The sequence below is a fragment of the Zalophus californianus genome, chromosome 1, assembly GCF_009762305.2.
Source record: "Zalophus californianus isolate mZalCal1 chromosome 1, mZalCal1.pri.v2, whole genome shotgun sequence".
Classification (NCBI taxonomy): domain Eukaryota; kingdom Metazoa; phylum Chordata; class Mammalia; order Carnivora; family Otariidae; genus Zalophus; species Zalophus californianus.
Window position 1 is genome coordinate 134,825,204 of NC_045595.1, and position 21,220 is coordinate 134,846,423.

General features: G+C 41.5%; 1 protein-coding gene and 1 pseudogene across 4 annotated transcripts in view; one reads left to right on the plus strand and one right to left on the minus strand.

Annotated features, from left to right (window-relative positions):
* ABCC5 (ATP binding cassette subfamily C member 5) overlaps positions 1-21,220 on the minus strand; it is a 174,009-nt gene that overhangs the window by 150,104 nt on the left and 2,685 nt on the right. The gene's annotated exons all lie outside the window — the stretch shown is intronic.
* On the plus strand, positions 2,404-9,261 carry LOC113918608 (annotated as a pseudogene).

Genomic DNA, 21,220 nt, shown 5'->3' on the forward strand with positions numbered 1-21,220 from the left:
TCTTTCTCTGTCAAATAAATAAATAAAATCTTAAAAAAAAAGATACATAGGGGAAAAAATTCACCTTGGTTTAAAGATTATAATAAATGACCTCAAAATTACCTAAAGATACAGATTCTCATCTTTTTTTTTTCCTAATGAGCTTTTCATCATTTATCTTCTAACATCATTAGCAAGTAGACTGCAGATTGACATGTCTCTGAGTTGGCCATCTACTACTCCCTCTATCTCAGACTACAAAAGGTAGCCAAAGACTTGGGGCCAGCGGTAGAGAGGAAAGGTCATATGCAAGGAATTGAAACACCAAGCCTGTGTCACATATTAGTATGGAGTCTAAATTTACACTACTCATATGATGTGGGATTCTTAACACACACACACACACACACACACACACACACACACAAGAAATGACTGGACCTGGTAAAAATCCAAAGGCTATGTCAGAGGCAAATGACAATTTTCTTTGTAAGGAAGCTTCACAACCCAAGCACATGAAACTCCCAATGAAATAACCTCCTACTGAAGATGAGTTTACCATCAAGAGTTACAAATCATGAGGAAACAAACCACTTAAGACAAAGGTAGCAAAATAGCGTACCAAGAACTAGATGTAATAAAACAATCTGAAAGGAAATGTAAAACAAATATGTTCTATCAAAAGAAAATTCAGAAAGCTCTGCTTAATATGAATATTTTATTGAGCAAGGAACAAACTGTTGGAGAATAGGGAAACTTCCAACCCAAAGTAGTTAAGAAACTTGAATCTCAGTAGTTACAGCTCAGTTTATAAAGCATGAAATGTGGGAGTACATTTTCTATTGTGATTGGTTACTAGAAAATTACACTCCTTTTCGTTGCAAGCTTACTTTGTAGCTGACTAGCTAAGAAGTTTTTGTTTTTTGTTTTGTTTTGTTTTTTCTTAAGTAAGCTCTATGCCCAATGTGGGGCTTAAATTCACCACTCCAAGATCAAGAGTCGGGGCATGTTCCACTGACCGAGCCAGCCAGGTGCCCCACGTCTAGGAAGCTTTAAGGTCATGCTGACATGAAAAAATCTTAATTTTTGTTTAAAGTCAGAGTGAGCATTTTGGGGAAATCAGGACAGTTTTAAGTTTTGGTTGCATGATTATGAGTGTTTGGTCTAGGAATATATTCAAACTGTGGTCTCCATTTTGGTTTTGCTTTAACAGTTCCAACTAATGAAAGATTAAAGAAATATTAGAAACCAAAATGATGAACAGTACAAGAAAGAAAGAGTGAAAGAAAGAAAGAAAGAAAAAAGAAAAGAACCAAAAAGATTGGTTTCTTAAAAGAACCAAAAAGAACTTAGAGAAACAAAAAATATAATCACTGAAATTGAAAACTCAGTGGACAGATTAGACAATAGTTTAAATATAATTGAGAAGAAAATTTACCTGGAAAGCAGATCTGAAAGAATTACTAAGGACATAGATAAATGGATGGAAAATATGAAAGAGGGGTATGTTAGGCAGAATAATGGTCCCCCAAGGATATCCACATTCTAATGTCTGGAACCTGTGAATATGTCATATGGAAAGGGTAAATTAAGGTTGCAGATGGAATTAAATTGGCTAATTGGCAGACCTTGATATAGGGAGAGTATCCTGGATTATCCAGGTAGACCCATTGTAATCATAGGGGTTCTTAAAAGTGAAAGAGGAGAGAGAAGAGCATGGGAAGCAGAGAGATGGCAGTGTGAAAAAGACTTGCCAATGTTGCTGGCTTTAAAGATGGAAAAATGGGACCATGAATCAAAGAATGCAGGCAGCCTCTAAAAACTGGAAAAGACAAGGAAATGAATTCACTCCTAGAGCCTCCAGAAGGAAGGCAGCCCTGGCAAAACATTGATTTTAGCTCTGTGAGACTCATTTCAGACTTCTGGCCTACAGAACTGTAAAATAATAAATCTGTGTTTTTTAAAGTCAACTAAGTTTATGCTTTGTTACAACAGCAGTGGGAAACTAATACAAGAGGTTAAAGAAGTATAAGGTAAAAGGAAATGATTCAACATGTATCTAGTAAGAGAAAAAGTAGAGGGAATACACTATTTTTTAAGTGGCTCAGAATTTTCCAGAATTGAAGAAATGAGTCTTCAGATTGAGAGATCACACAAAGGTCTGAATGTGATACATATCAACTAATCTACAACCATACACATTGTAGTGAAATATATGAGAGAGAAAGTCTTAAAAGCAAACAGAACCTCCAGCGTGGGCAAGAACAAGACAACCAGAACTCTCTTTTCAGGAAGGTAACAAATGTCAGTGGTCAACCAATGCTATCAGTATTCAAAATTAGACTCTAGGTGTGGCCTGTGATCTTTTAATCTAGGGATTCCTGGGTGCTGGTACACTCCTGGAGAAGAATTTAGACAAAGAAAATGGAAGGAAGTTGGTTCCACAAAAAGAGATTCCCCTTCTTTCTTGTTCTCAGTCTTCTACTTCAAGGTAGGAAAGGGGCAACAACAGGGAAAAGAGCAAAGGCTCTCTGTAAACACCTAAAAACTTCTTACAAATCTCCAACTTCCAGCGATTATCTAAAATGGGCATTGTTATTTCATAACTTTGTCATAATAATGCCTGAATAGACATTCCTTCCCTGAAAGACAGAAAATATCCTTCCAGAGGTGTGCCACACAAGAACACTTCTATTTCTCTTCCCATGAACCATCCCTCATTGTCTTCTCTTCTATTTAGCCTAAATGTCCATCCATCTTTCTATACACAGGTATGATTCTTTTTCTCTACAGCTATGAAACCCACCCCATTGTAGCAAAGTGCTCACTTTTAGCCATAACATCCTCATCCACCTACAGGATCCAAGTGCTCTAGGTTAGGTAAGATGCCAGAGGGTAGCAGGTGGAGAGTGAAGATGGAGTGTGCTTCTTTTTCAGGGAGTTAACATGGTAGAGTGGAAAGAACATGGGATTTGGAGACAGACGAACCTAGGTTTGAATCTTGGTCCCTCACTTGGCTCCTTATGTAATCTCGGGCAAATTGCTTGACCTCTCTGAGCTCCAGTTTCCTCATCTGTAAAATAGGACCTACCTTGCCGAGTTGTGAGGATTCAGTGAGAGAAAGTGAGTAGCACAGTGGCTGCCTTGCATTTGATAGGTATCAGTAAATGTCATCTCTCCCCTTTGGTTGTCATATAACTTCTGGATAAGGGAGAGTAGGGGAGGGCTGTACCAGAGGTGGCTTTAGAGGCCAGTACAAGAAAGAGGAACAAATTGTACACCTAGTCTCCTCAGTAGAAAACATTAGAAATATTCCTCTGGTCACTCATAGACCATGCTTGACAAATGAATATTCATTACTCATAGAATGATTCAGGGATTTGCCTGGAGAGCACTGTGACTCTGGGAACGGATAAGGCTCCATATCGTTGGCACACAACTCTCTTTCATTCCAGGTTGTTGTTCCTCTAACAGATTTCTACCAGTAGAGAATTGGAATATTTATTAGTCAGAAAAGAGGGGAAGGCAACACCTCGAAAGCCTCAAACTAGAAAACTGTTAGAATGTTGGGCAGCAAAATAGGGAGAAGGAAGGAAATTTGGGGCAGTGAAGGTGAAATAGGTGCATTCTCTTTGGGCACCGCACCCCATGGAATCCTAGCCAATGGCTGTCACTGTCCCAGGGCTCGGTTTGCATATGGATTTGGGCCTGCTTTGCATGGAAACAGAAAGATTAGGAAGAAGGTCAGAGCCCTAACTCAGCATACCCCATTAGCTTCCATCATTTGCCTTCCAGCCCAACACATCCTCCCCGGCCTTGGTGGGCAGCACCCAGCATCTGGGCCTCTCCTGGTGATCCCACTCCCCCATTCTCTGTCTCATCATTGGGGGTGCATGCTGCAGCAGCATCAAACAAACTGGGGTTCAGATCAAGTCCAGTTTCTGCCCCTTAAATATTTGATGTAAGGAATTTAATTCCTCTCATTGCATCTCAGTTGACTCATTTATTACATAAGGATAAAAATAATTTCTACCTGTTAGGGGCTTGGGAGGATTAAATGAGGTAATTTGTTTAAAGGGCTTAGACTATACCTGGCACATAGTCAATGCTCAATAAACGTTAGCTATCATTATTATCACAGTCTACCCCCAAAATCCTGTCATAGGGCCCTCTCATATAGGCAACATGAGACTTCTCTCCCTCTCCTCACACATTCTATGTCCACTACAGGAAGGAGCAGTACCTTCATCAACAACTGCTCAGGGTCTGGCCAGCATGGGGTGTATCCCACTGTTCTGGATTCAGTGTTCGACAGGAAGGCCTTCCGTCCAATCACCAACTTCAGCATCCCCACCCTAGTCAACATCTCCTTCACTATGTCTGCCATCCTAGATGTGGTGAGTGCTAATCCCTCTAGCCCTTAATTTTTTCTCTCCCTGGCAAGGCAACCCCAAAAGCCCTTGTCCGCATTGCAGCCTCATTTGCCCAGTGGGGATCTCAAAGATATTGTGTCTGGTTCAGCAGGATGAGATATAACAGCATATAGAAGAGAATTTCTTTTCTTCTCACCCGGTGATTTTCTACTGTGGCTGCACACCACTGTTCAGGCTCCACTCCCAGAGGTTCTGATTGGATGGAACCCAGACTTTGGTATTTTTAAGCTACTCAAGTGATTCTAAGATACAGCCAGGATTGAGAAGTCCTCCTGTGAACTCTCCCATCCATGGCCCAAAACATCTGTTTTAATCAAGTTTTTGTCCTTGACCTACATGTCGGCCTTGATCGCAGCACCACTTTGACATATCTTGAGGGTTGGTAAACAGAAGTGGGGAGTGGGAGGGACGGACAGACTTCTTACCAGCATCATACCGTGAACAGGAAATTTATTTTGACAGGATGAACAACTACAGCTCTTGTCACCGTTCCTGTGGCTGGAAATGGTATGGCCAATACTGTTTATTCTCTCCCTTCATTTACAGTCAGAAAGGATTTTAAACCAATATGTAATTATGACCTTTATGTACCTAACAACATATCTTTGAAACCCATGATGGAGAAATTGAAAAATCTACAATCATGGTGAGAGGCTTCAATATACTGCTTTCAAAATCAAATAGAAAAAGAATAAAAATGTTGTGATTTTTAACAGCACAATTAAGAAACTTGATTTAGGGGTGCCTGAGTGGCTCAGTTGGTTGAGCATCCAACTCTTGATATTGGCTCAGGTCTTGATCTCAGGATCCTGAATTCAAGCCTGTGTGTTAAGCTCCACACTGGGTGTGGAACCTACTTAAAAAAAAAAAAAAGGAAAGAAACTTGATTTAATAAAAATCGAACTTTGTGCCAATGAATATGCATAATCTCTTCTGACACAAATGGAATATTGTCCCACACTGACCATATTTTTGGCCACAAAGATCTCAATAAAGTCGAGAAAGCAGAAATTATCTAGACCACAATCTCTGATCACAATCCAAGAAAATGAAACTAACCAGAAAAAGATAGCACTCCCCAAGAAAACCTTATTTCTTGGGAATTTAAATTAAACTTCCAAATACTTTGGGCTAAAGAGAAAATAAAACAGGGGCGCCTGGGTAGCACAGTCAGTTAAGAGTCTGACTCTTGGTTTAGGCTCAGGTTGTGATCTCAGAGTCATGAGATCGAGCCCTGCATCAGGCTTGCTCTCAGTTCAGAGTCCACTTGAGACTCTCTCTCCCTCTCCCACAGTCTCTCCCTGCTGCGTGTGCACTGGCGTGATCTTTCTTTTTTCTTTTTTTTTTTAAAGATCTTATTTATTTATTTGAGAGAGAGAGAATGAGAGATAGAGAGCACGAGAGGGAAGAGGGTCAGAGGGAGAAGCAGACTCCCCGCCGAGCAGGGAGCCCGATGTGGGACTCGATCCCGAGACTCCAGGATCATGACCTGAGCCGAAGGCAGTCGCTTAACCAACTGAGCCACCCAGGCGCCCTGGTGTGATCTTTCTTTCTCTCTCTCTCTCTCTCAAATAAATAAAATAAATCTTTAAAAAATAAAGAGAAAGGGGCGCCTGGGTGGCTCAGTCGTTGGGTGTCTGCCTTCGGCTCAGGTCATGATCCCAGGGTCCTGGGATCGAGCTCCGCATCAGGCTCCCTGTTCCGCAGGGAAGTCTGCTTCTCCCTCTCCCACTCCCCTTGCTTGTGTTCCCTCTCTCGCTGTGTCTCTCTCTGTCAAATAAATAAATAAATAAATAAAATCTTTTAAAAACAAATAAATAAATAAGAGAAAATAAAACAATTAAGTAGAAATTATAAACTGATGAGAAATTAAGAGCTCTACATATGAAAATCTATAAATATAGCCAAAGTATAACTCAGTAGAAAGTTTGTATCTTAAATGCATTAATTAGAAAATAAGAGGGGAAAAAAATGAAAGTAAATGAAATAAGTTTCCAATTTGAAAAGCATGGTTGAAGGGAAGGAGAGAGGAGAGGAATAATAGTAATGATCACCTAATCTTGCTCTCAAAGTGTAGTTCCCAGATGGGCAGCACTGGTTGATTGCACCACCTGGAAGCCTAGAAATGCACACAATTTTGGGTGCCACCCAGCATGACCAACCATCCCAACATGCCCAAGACTGAGGAATTCTCAGGACATGAAATTTTCAATGCAAAAACCAGCAAAGTCCTGAGCAAATCAGGATGAGTTAGTCACCCAACCTACTGAATCAGAATCTACAGTTCAATATGATCCCCAGGTATTTTATATGCAAAGTGAGAGTTGAGAAGCACTGACCTAGTACAAGTCTTTATTTAATCTGCATAGAGCCCTCTGTTGTGGCTGTGGTTCCACAAACTGCAGCTGCTGTTGAGAGTGTCCTGAGACTGGACAAGCCCACAGAATTAGATAATCCTTGAAAACGGTTTTCGAAGAAGGTTGCCAGACTTGGAAAAGACAGTTTGGAAAGGTCATCCCAGAGACAAGGGAGGGTGGTGCCTGGCACTTACCAAGGAGAGGAAGACCACTAAGTCTCTTGGCTTCAAAGAACCCACTGGCTTGTTCAAGGTCTCCTTGCAATAAAGACTGGTGAAAGGGGTCTGGAAGACATTTGAAGCCATGCTAGATACTAATACATAATACCTATGAACAACATTACAGTTTTAAAATCCATTGATAAGGCTTATTTCATTTGATATCTACTAATCTCCTTATTTCACACTAGGGAAATTCTAGCTCAAAGAGGCTAAGTTATTGATCTTTCATCTCTGAATCTCATTCCTACTGAAGAAAGGAGAGGATTTCTCTGATCACCAGTAATTTCTCACAGAAATGGGAAAGGAGAGGGATCAAAATTTATGAAGAAACGAATGCAGAGTGCTTCAATTCTATCTGTAATTCTTATTTCTTGAAAAAAAGCCAAAGTAAATTTATCAAAATATTCATTCCATAAAGTTTAGTGATAGACACATGTTTATTTCATTATTTTATATACTTTTTATGTGCAGGAAATATTTCATAACTTTTTTTAAAGAAAAATCAAAGGACAGGAAAAAACAGTCTCGATTCATATCAGGCTCTCACCTCTCCTCTACCTGGGTTCTAGGTCTGGGATAACCCATTTATCAGATAGAACCCAGAGGAGTGTGAGGGCATCACGAAGATCAGTGTGGCAACCCAGAACTTATGGCTCCCAGACATTTTCATCATTGAGTCATGTGTATTAAGGGCTGGGAAAAGGCAGAGGGAATGCCATTTTCTGGAATCAGTAGAATTTACAATCTACCATTGGAGCCACTACAAGTGGTCTTAAATGGCTGACAAATGACCACAAAGGTAAGAGGAAAAACCATAACACCTGCATCCCACCCCATCTCTCTTACAGCATGGATGTAGATAAGACCCCAAAAGGCTTCACAGCATATGTAAGTAACGAAGGTCGCATCAGATATAAGAAACCCATGAAGGTGGCCAGCATCTGTAGCCTGGATATCTTCTACTTCCCTTTTGACCAGCAGAACTGCACACTCACCTTCAACTCATTTCTCTACACGGGTAAGTTGCAATAGAGTCTCAGGGATGTGGGTGAATGAGAGCAACCAATAAAACAACAGAAAATAAAATATAAAGAAATTATGAACAAATGGTGACCAAGGTGTGTGGATCCAGCCACACTTTTTCCTAAAGCTCACTGCTCTTGCCTAATTCACCCGTGGCAGGTTCTATACTTAATTATGAAGCTGCATTCTGCATATCTCCAGATCTCAGGGTGATATTAGACCAACAAGAAAGGCAGAGGCACAACCACTACTATTCCTGGCAGACTCCAAATCTCTTATCCACTTCCCTCTTTCTTCTCCCAAGGTGGCCATCAGGTGTAGGCCCAGACTCTACATCATAAACCTCCTGGTGCCCAGTGGCTTTCTGATTGCCATCGACGCTGTCAGCTTCTACCTGTCAGCAGAAAGCAGGAATCGTGCCCCATTCAAGATAACCCTTCTGCTGGGCTACAACGTCTTCCTACTCATGATGAATGACTTACTCCCCACCAGTGGAACCCCCCTTATCAATATGGTCTCTCCAGTCTTTGGGAAAAGAAAGGTGGGAAGGACTGACTGAACTAGCTCAGGGAAGGGAGATATACTGGGAAAAGGAGACTCTATGCTTGCCAGGATGGGATTGGAAGAGAGAAGTCCTAGGTTGGTGCCTCTGGCCCACATGTAGACCTACCTTCCCTCCAGGTGTCTACTTTGCCCTGTGTCTGTCCCTGATGGTGGTCAGTCTGCTAGAGACCATCTTCATCACCTACCTGCTGCACCTGGCCACCACCCAGCCCCCACCCATGCCTCAGTCTCTTCATTCTCGTCTCTTCTCCTGCACCAGCCCAATGAAGTGCTGCCCCACTGCACCACAGAAGAGAAATAAAGGCCTGGCCCTCCCACCGGCCCACCTGCCTGGTAAGGGTTCAGCACTGCATACATTTCCTCTTCCTACACAGTCATTTCTCTGCTCCTGTCTCCTTCCCTGTCCCCCTTCCTCCCCAGGTGAACTTCATAGCCCTGGCTGAGTCTCTGTCTCACCATAGGTGTGAGGAGCCTGTGGAGTTGGTGGGGAAGGTGTCAGGTCCCAGAGAGGCAGAGTTAAATGGGTGTCCTGAGTCAACAATGGCCGGGAAGATGAGACTCAGAGGCAGCACTTGGTTGACCCGTGGTACAGTTCAGCCACATGATGGACACCCTACTCTTCTTCCTCTACCTGCTCTTCATGGCCACTCCGTGGTCACCATCATCACCCTCTAGAACACCTAGGCATGAGGTCTATCTGCTCCTGCAGATCCCAGCCCAGAACTGTTTCTGGCTTCCAGAGACCAGTCAGGTTTTTGCCTTGTTGAGTATCGACTGTCACAGCCCAAAGATGACCAGCTCCCTGCTGCATTCCATGCATCTCAATCCAGCCCCACTGATCAGTTTCAACCCAACTCCAGACATTTTCCTCTTGAATCTGCACTCTGTAGACTTCCCTCAGTCTTCCTATGTGGCTCTAGGCTCTCCTTATAACTTTTCCATAGCAGTCCCACCTCCTCTGCTTACTTACTTGTCCCAATAAATCATTCTGCAGAGATCTCTGGTTCTTTATCATGTTTTCGGGTACAAATTAACTATTCAAAACTGATAGTTTCAAAATATCACCTGTACATCCCTCTGCCTGTGATAAAATTTTGATGTCATAACACACTATTCTCTTACTTTCAAGTCCAATGTGACAACAGTCCTGTCTGGGAAGTTTTAATTTTCTTAGGCATTTTATTTTATTTTTTTTAAAGTTTTATTTATTTTTATTTTAGAGAGAGAGTGAGCATGAGCAGGGGAGGAGCAGAGAGAGAGAGAGTGGGAGATAATCTCTAGCAGATTCTGTGCTGAGCACAGAGTCCAACGCAGGGCTCGATCCCAGGACCCTGAGATCATGACCTGAGCCAAAACCAAGAGTTGGTCGCTCAACCTACAGAACCACCCAGGCTCCCCTCTTTGGCATTTTGAAAGACATATTTCTTACTTGTAGATTCTTTTATTCATCTTTTTCATTATTGTACAGGCATACTGCAAAGATATTGCAGGTTAGGTTCCAGACCACCATAAGAAAGCAAATATCACAATAAAATGAGTCAATAAATTTTTTGGTTTCCCAGTAGATATAAAAATTACGTTTATGCTATACTGTAGTCTATTGAGTTTGCAATAGCATTATAGCTATTTCAGTCTGTTGAGCGTCTGCCTTCAGCTCAGATCATGATCGCAGGGTCCTGGGATCGAGCCCCACATCGGGCTCTCTGCTTAGCAGGGAGTCTGCTTCTCCCTCTCCCTCTGCTCCCCTTCCAACACATGCTCTCTCTCAAATAAATAAATAAATCTAAAAAAAGTACATACCTTAATTTAAAAGTACTTTATGCTAAAACATGCTAACCATCATCTGAGCTTTCAGCAAGTTGTAATCTTTTGGCTTCGGAGGATCTTGCCTCAATGCTGATGGCTGCTGACTGCTCAGGGTGGTGGTTGCTGAAAGCTGGGGTGGCTGCAGCAATTTCTTGAAGACAACAGTGAAGTTTGCCACATCAACTGACTTTTCCTTTCACAATAATTTCTCTGTAGCATTCAATGCTGTTTGATAGCATTTAACCCACAGTGGAACTTCTTTCAAAATTGGAGACAGTCCTCTCAAATCCTCAGTTTAGTAGTATTCTAAAACGTTTGTTGTCATCTCAACAATCTTCACAGCATCTTCACCAGAAACAGATTACATTTCAAGAAACCACTTTCTCTGTTCATCCGAAGAAGCAACTCCTCATCCGTTAGTTTTATCATGAGATCGCAGCAGTTGAGTCCCATCTTCAGGCTCCACTTCTAATTCCAGTTCTCTTGCTATTTCCACTACACCTGCAGTTACTTCCCCCACTGAAGTCTTGAACCCCTCCCTGTCATCCATAAGGGCTAGAATTAACCTCTTCCAAACTGCTGTTAATGCTGATATTTTTACCTCTTCCCATGAATCACAAATATTCTTAGTGGCATCTAGAATGGTGACTCCTTTCCAGAGGTTTTCAATTTACTTTGCCCAAATCCATCAGAGGAATCATTATCTATGGCAGCTACAGCCTTACAAAATGTATTCCTTAAATAATAAGACTTGAAAGTCAAAATTACTCTTTGGCCCATGGGCTACAGAATGGATGTTGTGTTAGCAGGCATGAAACAACACCAATCTCCTTGTACATCTCTGTCAGAGCTCTTGGTGACTCGACACTTTGTCAATGAGCAGTAATATTTTGAAAGAAATCTTTTTTTCTGAGCAGTAGGTCTCAATAGTGGGCTTAAAATACTTAGTAAACCATAACAGATAAACAGATGTGCTGTCATCCAGGCTTTGTTGTTCCATTTACAGAGCACAAGTAGAGCAGATTTAGCATAATTCTTAAAGGCCTTAGGATTTTTGGAATGGTAAATGAGCCCTGGCTTCAACTTAAAGTCACCAGCTACATTAGCCCTTTATAAGAGATTCAGCCTGTCCTTTGAAGCTTTGAAGCCAGGCATTGACTTTTCCTCTCTAGCTATGAAAGTCCTAGGTGGATCTTCTTCCAATAGAAGGCTGTTCCATCTCCCTTGAAAATCTGTTGTTAAGGGTAGCCACCTTAATTAATTACCGTAGCTGGATCTTCTGGATAACTTGCTGCAGCTTCTACATCAGCACTTCACTGTTCCCCCTTGTACATTTATGTTATGGAGATGGCTTCTTTCCTTAAGCCACATGAACCAACCTTTGCTAGCTTCACATTTTTTGGCTGCTGCTTCCTTGCCTCTCTCAGCCTGCATAGAATTGAGAAGAGTTAGGGCCTTGCTCTGGATTAGGCTTTGGCTTAAGGGAACGCTGTGGCTGATTTGATCTTCTATCCAAACCACTCAAACTTTCTCCATATCAGCAATAAGGCTATTTTACTTTCTTATCATTCATGTGTTTCACTGTAGTAGCACTTTTCATTTTCTTTAAGAAATTTTCTTTTTTTTAAAGATTTTATTTATTTATTTGCTAGAGAGAGAGAGAGCATAGGCGAGAGAGAGTGAGCGAGAGTACAAGCAGGGAGAGCTGCAGGCAGAGGGAGAAGCAGGCTCCCTGCTGAGCAAGGACCCCCCCCCCCCCACCATGTGGGACTGGATCCCAGGACCCTGGGATCATGACCGGAGCTGAAGGCAGCTGCTTAACCGACTGAGCCACCCAGGTGTCCCTCTTTAAGAAATTTTCAAAGTTTTATTTATTTGAGAGAGCGAGTGCTCAGAGGAAAGGGGCAGAGGGAGAGGGAGAGAAAAACCCAGGCCGACTCCACACTGAGCGCAGAGCCCAATGCGGGGCTCAGTCTCACAAACCTGAGATCACGATCCGAGCCAAAACCAAGAGTCCAACACTGAGCCAACTGCACCAGGTGCCCCAAGAACTTTTCCTTTGCATTCATAACTTGGATAACTGTTTGGTGCAAGAGGCCCAGCTTTTGACATGCATTCCTCACTAAGCTCAATCATTTCTAGCTTTCAGTTTAAAGTGAGAGAAGTATGACTCTTCCTTTCACTTGAACACTTAAAGGCCATTGGCCTAATTTCAGTATTGTGTCTGAAGGAATAGGGAATCAGAGGAAAGGGAGAGAGATGGGGGTATAGCCAATTGGTGGCGCAATCAGAACACACACATTTATTAAGTTGGCCATCTTATATGGGCACAGTTTGTGGCACCCCAAGACAATTTTAATAGCAACATCAAAGATCACTAATCACAGGTCATCATAACAAATATAACAATGAAAGAGCCTGGAATATTGAGAGAATTACCAAAATGTGACAGAGACACAAAGTGAGCGAATGCTGTTTGAAAAATGGCGCTGACAGACTTGTTCGATGCAGGGTTGCCACGAACCTTCAATTTGTAAAAAACAAATTCTGTGAATTGCAATAAAGCTAAGTGCAATAAAATGAAGTATAACTGTAAATGAGTTCAGTAAGGTTATAGGCTACAAAATCAATATACAAAAAGCATTATATTTATATACATTTGCAATAAATAACCTGAAAATAAAATTAGGAATCATAAAAAATAAGATATTTAGGAATAAACCTAACAAAAGGAATATGAGACTTATATATTGAAAACTACAAAACACTGCTGAAAAAATTAAAGAAGATCTAAATAAATGGAAACATATATCATGTTCTAGATTTGGAAAACTTAGTATTGTGAAGATGGCCATATTTCCCAAATTAACCTACAAATTCAACAAAATCCTTATCAAAATCCTAGCTGCCTTTTTTTGTAGAAACTGACAAGCTGATTCTAAAATTCATATGGAAATGCAAGAGACTCAGAATAGCCAAAATAATCATGGAAGAGAACACAGTTTGTAGTCCTATACTTCCTGATTTCAAAACTTATTACAAACTAAAATAATCAAGACAGTGTGTTGCTGACATAAAAATAGGCATAGAGATCAATTGAGATTTCATAAACAAACCCTAACATTTATGATTAATTTAATTTTTACAGAGGGACCAAGATAGGGGCGCCTGGGTGGCTAAAGTAGTAAAGAGGCCAGCTCTTGATTTCAGCTCAGGTCATGATCTCAGGGTCCTGGGATTGAGCCCTGTGCTTGGGGGGGTGGGGGGCCTCTGTGCTCAGCCAGGAATCCGCTTGAGAATTCTCTCCCTCTACCCCTCCCCCCACTCTCACTCTCTCTCAAATAAAAAAATAAATCTTAAAAAACAAAAAACAAAGAGACTGAAATAATTCAAAGTGGACAATGAGGGGCACCTGGGTGGCTCCATCATTAAGCGTCTGTCCTGGGATCAAGCCCCGCATCGGGCTCCCTGCTCAGCAGGAAGTCTGCATCTCCCTCTCCCACTCCCCCTGCTTGTGTTCCCTCTCTCGCTGTGTCTCTCTCTGTCAGATAAATAAATAAAAATCTTTAAAAAAAAAAAGTGTCTGCCTTCAGCCCAGGTCATGATCTCAGGGTCTTGCGATGGAGCCCCCCCCACCCCATATCAAGCTCCCTGCTCTGCAGGGAGCATACTTCTCCCTCTCCCTCTGCTGCTCCCCCTGCTTGTGCACTCTCCCTCTCAAATAAATAAATAAAATCTTAAAAAAAAAAAACAACCAGAGTGGACAAACAATAATTTTTCCAGCAAATGGTGGTAGAACAACTAGATTTCAATATGCAAAAGAATGACTTTGGATCTCCAAATCACACCATACACAAAAATTAACTCAGGGGTGCCTGGGAGGTTCAGTCAGTTAAGCCCTTAAGTGTCTGCCTTCGGCTCAAGTCATGATCCCAGAGTCCTGGACTCAACAAGCCCCTGGTCCAGCTCCCTGCTCAGCAGGGAATCTGCTTCTCCCTCTTCCTCTGACCCTCCCCACTGCTCCTGCTGTTGCTCATGCTCTCTCTCTTTCTCTCAAATGAATAAAAAAAAAAAAAAAAAACTTTAAAAAGATTAACTCAGGGGCACCTGGGTGGCTCAGTGGGCTAAGAGCCTGCCTTTGGCTCAGGTCATGGTCCCAGGGTCCAGGGATTGAGCCCGGAGTTAGCTCCCTGCTCAGCAGGGAGTCTGTTTCTCCCTCTCCTTCCTGCTCCTGCTCTCTCTCGCTATCTCTGTGACTCTCTCTCAAATAAATAAAATCTTAAGAATAAAATTTTTTTAATTAACTCAAAGTATATCACAGACTAAAAGTAAAAACTAAAACTTAGAAAAACACATGGGGGGCACCTGGGTGGTTCTGCCTTCAGCTCCAGTCATGATCCCAGGGTCCTGGGATCTAGCCCCATGTCCCGCTTCTCCGTCTCCCTTTGCCCCTCCCCCTGCTTGTGTTCTCTTGCTCACGTTCTCTCTCTCTCTCTCTCTCTCTCTCAAATAAATAAAATCTTTAAAAAAAAACTGCTTGTTTCTTTCCTTTTGCCTCCTTTCTGTTACAAATCCTAATCTCTTCTCAGGCAGATGCAGGCCTCAAACCAACTATGTTGATGTCATGTATTCAGAAAGATAAAGAAAAAAAGCACATTACTGGCTCTTAAAATATTATCTTCAATTAAACTAATATTATGACACAAAGTTTGAGGCAGTGATTCTCAATTTTGGGGTTACAGATTCAGGAAACCAACCAGGATTGACAAATACACAAAGATTGTAGATGGAATAAACAGTATCAATATATGTATATAATCATATGTCATAGGATATACACATGAATATATATATGTATGTATAACTATTTTCAGAGGTGTTTGTAATTTCCAAATATATGGAGTTTTCTTAATTATCCTCATGTTATTGATTTCTAACTTAATTACACTGTGGTTAGAAACATGCTTTGTGTTGTCGTGAGTTTAAGCCCCACGTTAGGTTTAGAGTTTACATTAAAAAAAAAAAAAAAAGTCTTTCCTATGGTGTGCCTGGCTGGCTGGGTTGGAAAAGCATGTGACTCTTAATCTTGGGGTTGTGAGTTTGAGCCCCACATTGGGTGTAGAGATTACTTAAATAAATAAAACTTAAAAAAAAAAACAAAAAGGAAAAAGAAAACTTGCTTTGTGTCAAATTTTAATGTACACATGAATCCTCCAGGATCTTGTCAAAATGCAGATTTTGACCCAGGAGATTTGGAGGGAGGCCTGAATTTTTACAGTTTGTTTTGTTTTGTTTTGTTTTTTAAGTAGGCTCCATGCCCAGTGTGGGCCTCAGACCCAGGACCCTGAGATCAAGAGTCACATGGTCTACCAACTGAGCCAGCCAGGTGCTGCTGAGCTTATACATTCCTTTTTTTTTGAACTTATACATTTCTAACAGGCTTTCATGTGATACTGATGTTGCTCAAAGGACCATAATTTTCATGGAAAGGGTCTGTATAACACCAATTCCTTGATATCTGTTGAGATTTGCTTTATGTATGGTTAATGCTTACAAACATTCCACAGGCATCTGGAAATAATGTGTGTTATTGGGGCGCCTGGGTGGCTCAGTCGGTTGAATGTCTGCCTTCAGCTCGGGTCATGATCCTGGGATCCTGGGATCGAGCCCTGCATCGGGCTCCCAGCTCAGTGGGGAGCCTGCTTCTCCCTCTCCCTCTGCCTGCCTCTCCCCCTGCTTGTGCTATGTCAAAATAAATAAATAAAATATTTATTTAAAAATAATAATGTGGGGGCGCCTGGGTGGCTGAGTTGGTTGAGCGACTGCCTTCGGCTCAGGTCATGATCCTGGAGTCCCGGGATCCAGCCGCAAATCGGGCTCCCTGCTCAGCGGGGAGTCTGCTTCTCCCTCTGACCCTCCCCCCTCTCGTGCTCATTCTATCTCATTCTCTCTCTCAAATAAATAAATAAAATCTTAAAAAATATATATAAAAATAATAATGTGTATTCGTCACTTATGGAATGGTGATCTGTATATATCTATTAAATCAATATGGTTAATTGTGATCTTCAAGTCTTCTGTATCCTTATTCATGTTAACTTTTTGATCTACCAAATACTGAGAGCTTTATTTAAAATCTTTTACTACGATGGTGGATTTGTCAGTTATTTCTTGTTGTTTTGTCAGTTTTTACTTCATATACTTTGAAGCTTCATTTTTAGGTGCACAGAATTTGAAACATTTTATCTTCCTGGCAAATTAAAGCTTTATCATTACAAGGTGACCATTTTAATTTCTAGTAAAATTTACCAGCAGATTTGTTTTGAATAGTATTTGCCTGGTGTATCTTTTTTCATCTTTTTACTTTCAGCATTTCTGAGTCCTTACGTTTAGGTGTGTTGATTGTAAACAGCATATTGTTGAATTTTAGTTTTTGATCCAGTTTTTACATGAATAATAAGATCTTAGAATGTTCGAACTCTAATCATCACCTTCCTGACTTATATGTACGATTTAGCACTTTCTTTTTTTAACCCCCTCAATTTAGACATTAATATTATTTTATATCATCAATATTTGTTTAAATTTACTTACACATTTACAATTTTTTTTACTAGATCTTCCACTCTGCATCTCAGACCTTTGTTCTGGAATTTTCTCCTTCTGCTTGAGGTATATCTTTTAACAGTGCTATTCAATATGCTGTTCCAAATGGTGGAAATAATCAATATCTGCATTGTCCAATATACAAGCTGCTGGCCACATATGATTATTGATCACTTGAAATGTGGCAAATGTGACTCATTACTGAATTTTTTATTTTATAATTTTAATTTAAATAGCCATATGTGGCTAGTGGCTACTGCCCTGGACAGTAGAACTTAAGAAGTTCCATTTAAAAAGGTCTTTTATTGATTAATGGTATGTTTTTGTTGATCCAAAAATGTATGTATTTCACCCTTGTTCCTGAAAGATAATTTCTCTGGGATGGGAATTCTAGGTTGACAATATTTTCTTTTAACACTTTAAAGATGTTATGCTGGGGGGCGCCTGGGTGGCTCAGTCGGTTATGCGTCTGCCTTCGGCTCAGGTCATGGTCCCGGGGTCCTGGGATTGAGCCCCACATCGGGCTCCCTGCTCAACGGGAGGCCTGCTTCTCCCTCTCCCACTCTCCCTACTTGTGTTCCCTCTCTTGCTGTGTCTCTCTCTATCAAATAAATAAATAAATAAAATATTTTTTAGAAAAAGATGTTACGCTGGGGCACCTGGGTGGCTTAGTCAGTTAAATGTCTGCCTTCGGCTCAGGTCATGATCCTGGGGTCCTGGGATGGAGCCCTGCACAGGGCTCCCTGCTCCACGGGGAGCCTGCTTCTCCTTCTCCCTTTGCCTGCCACTCGCCCTGCTTGCGCTCGCTCTCTCTCTCTGTGTCAAATAAATAAATAAAATCTTCTAAAAAATAGAATAAAATAAACTAAAGATGTTATGCTATTTTCTGGCTTCCATTTGTGCTCTAGTGAAATCAATCTAATTTTTGTTCCCCTTTAGATAATATATATTTTCTATCTGACTGCCTTTAATTTTTTTTGTCTTTGGTGTTTTGCAGTTCTGCCACCAGTAAGTGCCACAGTGTTGCTAACATCCTCTGGCCCACCAGACTCAGGATCTCCTTTTTGTCCATGTATTAGGGAACCTCTGGTTATTTCTCCAGGTAGGCTTTCAATTTTTCTTTTTTTAAAGATTTTATTTACTTATTTGATAGAAAGAGACACAATGGGAGAGGGAACACAAGCAGGGGGAGTGAGAGAAGGAGAAGCAGGCTTCCCGCTGAGCAGGGAGCCCGATGCGGGGCTCGATCCCAGGACCCTGGGATCATGACCTGAGCCGAAGGCAGACGCTTAGTGACCGAGCCACCCAGGCACCCCTCCAAGTAGGCTCTTTAGGAGGAAGTTACCACAGCAGAACCACAGGCACCTAGTGACCTGCCTCTATGGTAACCAAACATTTCAGTTTTCCAAGGACTGAGAGTTTCCTTGAGTCCAGGATGCAAGAATTTCAGTGCTAAAATTGGGATAGTCCTGGACAACAGGGACAGTTGGTCACCCTACGTGCTTCCTCTCCTTCACACCACAGCCCTCCGCCTCCAGGAGCACACATGTCCCTTGGCGGAGGCTGAATAAAGAGCATGTCAGGTATAGTGTCACACTGTTCATACAATCCCTGCTCCATCGGGATTCAAGACTCTGATAATCAAGCCGATCTATTAACCATACTTTTTTTCTCTTGGCAATGCTGTCTCAGGAACCCTATTGGCTCTCTCCCCATCCACGAAGCTCAAGGCGTCTTCAAGAAAACTGGTCTCAGGGGCACCTGGGTGGCTCAGTCGGTTAGGCAGCTGCCTTCTGCTCGGGTCATGATCCCAGTGTCCTGGGATCGGGTCCCGCATGGGGCTCCCTGCTCAGCGGGGAACCTGCTTCTCCCTGCTTGTGCTCTCTCTCTGTCAAATAAATAAATAAAAATCTTAAAAAAAAAAAAGGTACCTGAATAAGTCTAAGGTAATTGCAGAATAGGTTGGTGCACAACACAGCAATGACCTCTAGGGGGTGGTGGTGCCCAACTCCAGCACCTTATCAAGGCCCAGCCCAAGTATTTTATGTCAATGACTTTATTTTCCCTTTTTCCCCCTCTCTTCTTCTCTCCCCTTAAGTTTTTTTTTAAGTTTTATTTGTTTATTTGTTTGTTTATTTTAGAGAGGGAGATCCCACATGCACATGCAAGCAGGGGTGGGAGAAGGGGGGAGGGGCGGAGGGAGGGAGGGAGGGAGAGAGGGAGAGTGAGAGAGAGAGAGAGAAGCAGACTCCCGGCTGAGCGTGGAGCCCAACACAGGGCTCAGTCTCACACCTAGAGACCACAACTTGAGCAGAAATCAAGAGCCAGATGCTTACCATTAAGCCACCCAGGCACTCCTTCCCTTAAGTTTTTGAGTGAAGTTTCTTTTGAATAATCCCAGTCTGTTTTGTCTGAACTACAGAAGGTTTAGAGGATATTTTTTCCTCAACTCTCAGCCTGGAAGACAAAGAGGATTGTTATACCTATAGAAACTAGTTTTATTACTGGAAGTGATAGTGAAGATTCCAGGGAGGAAAAAAAAAAAGAATGGGAGAGAATTCAGACCTTTAGTTATTCTGTCATTTCCTAACAAGCTAGGACATGCACAGTAAAAACCTCAGCTATAACATATTTAGAACCCTCCACTTTCAGAACGACTCCAGATCCAAAAGTAACTAGAAAAATAAACAACACTTGTGGCAGTGAACACTCGGCTCTAATTACTAAGCCACAAGTAAGCCCAGCTGAGAAGAACAAAAGGCTCTAAGATCTACCGTCAAAGTGTTTTAATCCACCAGCTTGAAGCATGCAATCACCAGAGTACTGACTCTTTTTTTTAAGATTTTATTTATTGATTTGACAGAGAGAGTGAGAGAGGGAACACAAGCAGGGGGAGTGGGAGAGGGAGAAGCAGGCTCCCTGCTGAGCAGGGAGCCAGACATGGGGCTCCATCCCAGGACCCTAGGATCATGACCTGAGCCAAAGGCAGACGCTTAATGACTGAGCCACCCAGGTGCCCCTAGCGTCCTGACTCTTTAGCAATGCCTAGAAACGGCCAGCTCTTGTGCATGTATCTAGGGTACCCTGAGGGGACATATTCTACCATTATTTTGATATCTCTGTAGTAGAACCAACGGAGGGAAAAAAACAAGTGCCATTTAGAAGTTAAAAGAAAACAGGAGAAAAAACCTCATGACATTGGATTTGGCAATGATTTCTCGGATATGTCACCAAAAGTACAGGTAACAACAACAACAAAAAGATAAGTTGGACTTCACCAGAGTAAAAACTTCTGTGCATCAAAGGACATTATCAACAGAGTGAAAAGGCAACCCATGGAAATGGAGAAAATATTTGCAAATAATATATCTGATAAGAGATTGATATCCAGAATATATAAAGAACTCCTACAACTTAAAAAAAATTAAAAATGGTCAAATAGACCATTTCTCCAAAGATACACAATAGACTTTAATAGACCAGAATGCTGGTTGCCAGAGCTGAGGGAATGAGGAGCTATTGTTTAATGAGTACAGAGCTTTAGTTCTGCAACTCAAGAAGAGTTCCATGGATGGGTGGTGGTGACAGTAGCACAACAATGAGAATGTCCTTAACACTACTAACTGTGCACTTAAAAATGGTTAAGATTGGAAATTTTATGTTGTGTGTATTTTACCACAATTAAAAAACAAAACAAAAAACCCTACAGGCCTCAGCTTGGGAGAGCCTGAAATTACTTTTATTTATTTGCTCAAAGTTGTCTCATCAGACTCTCACTTACTGACTAGCAACAACCCATAATTCATTCAGCAAATATTTATTGAGCATGTGCCATGTGCCAAGTATCCCTCTAGACACCTGGGATACAGTAGTGAATAAAACAGATGGAAAGTCCTGATTTTCACAGAACTTAAATTCTAAACTGATTGATATTCAAGACCCATTTTGAAACTTTAACGCTGATATATTAATTTACAAAAAGAACCAGAACTGATAGTTGACCGAAGAAATACAATTGGTCTTTTAACATGTGAAAAGATGTTCAACATTTCTCAAAATAAGAGAAATGAAAATTAAAAGTACACTTCTTTTCCTCTATGGATTGGCAGAAACTCCGAATTGTTGACAATATACTTTGTTGGTGAGGCTGTAGGGAAACGTACTCCCATATATTGCTGTTGTAAGGACAAAAAGACACATTTTCCATGGATAGCAATTATGTAATAATTAA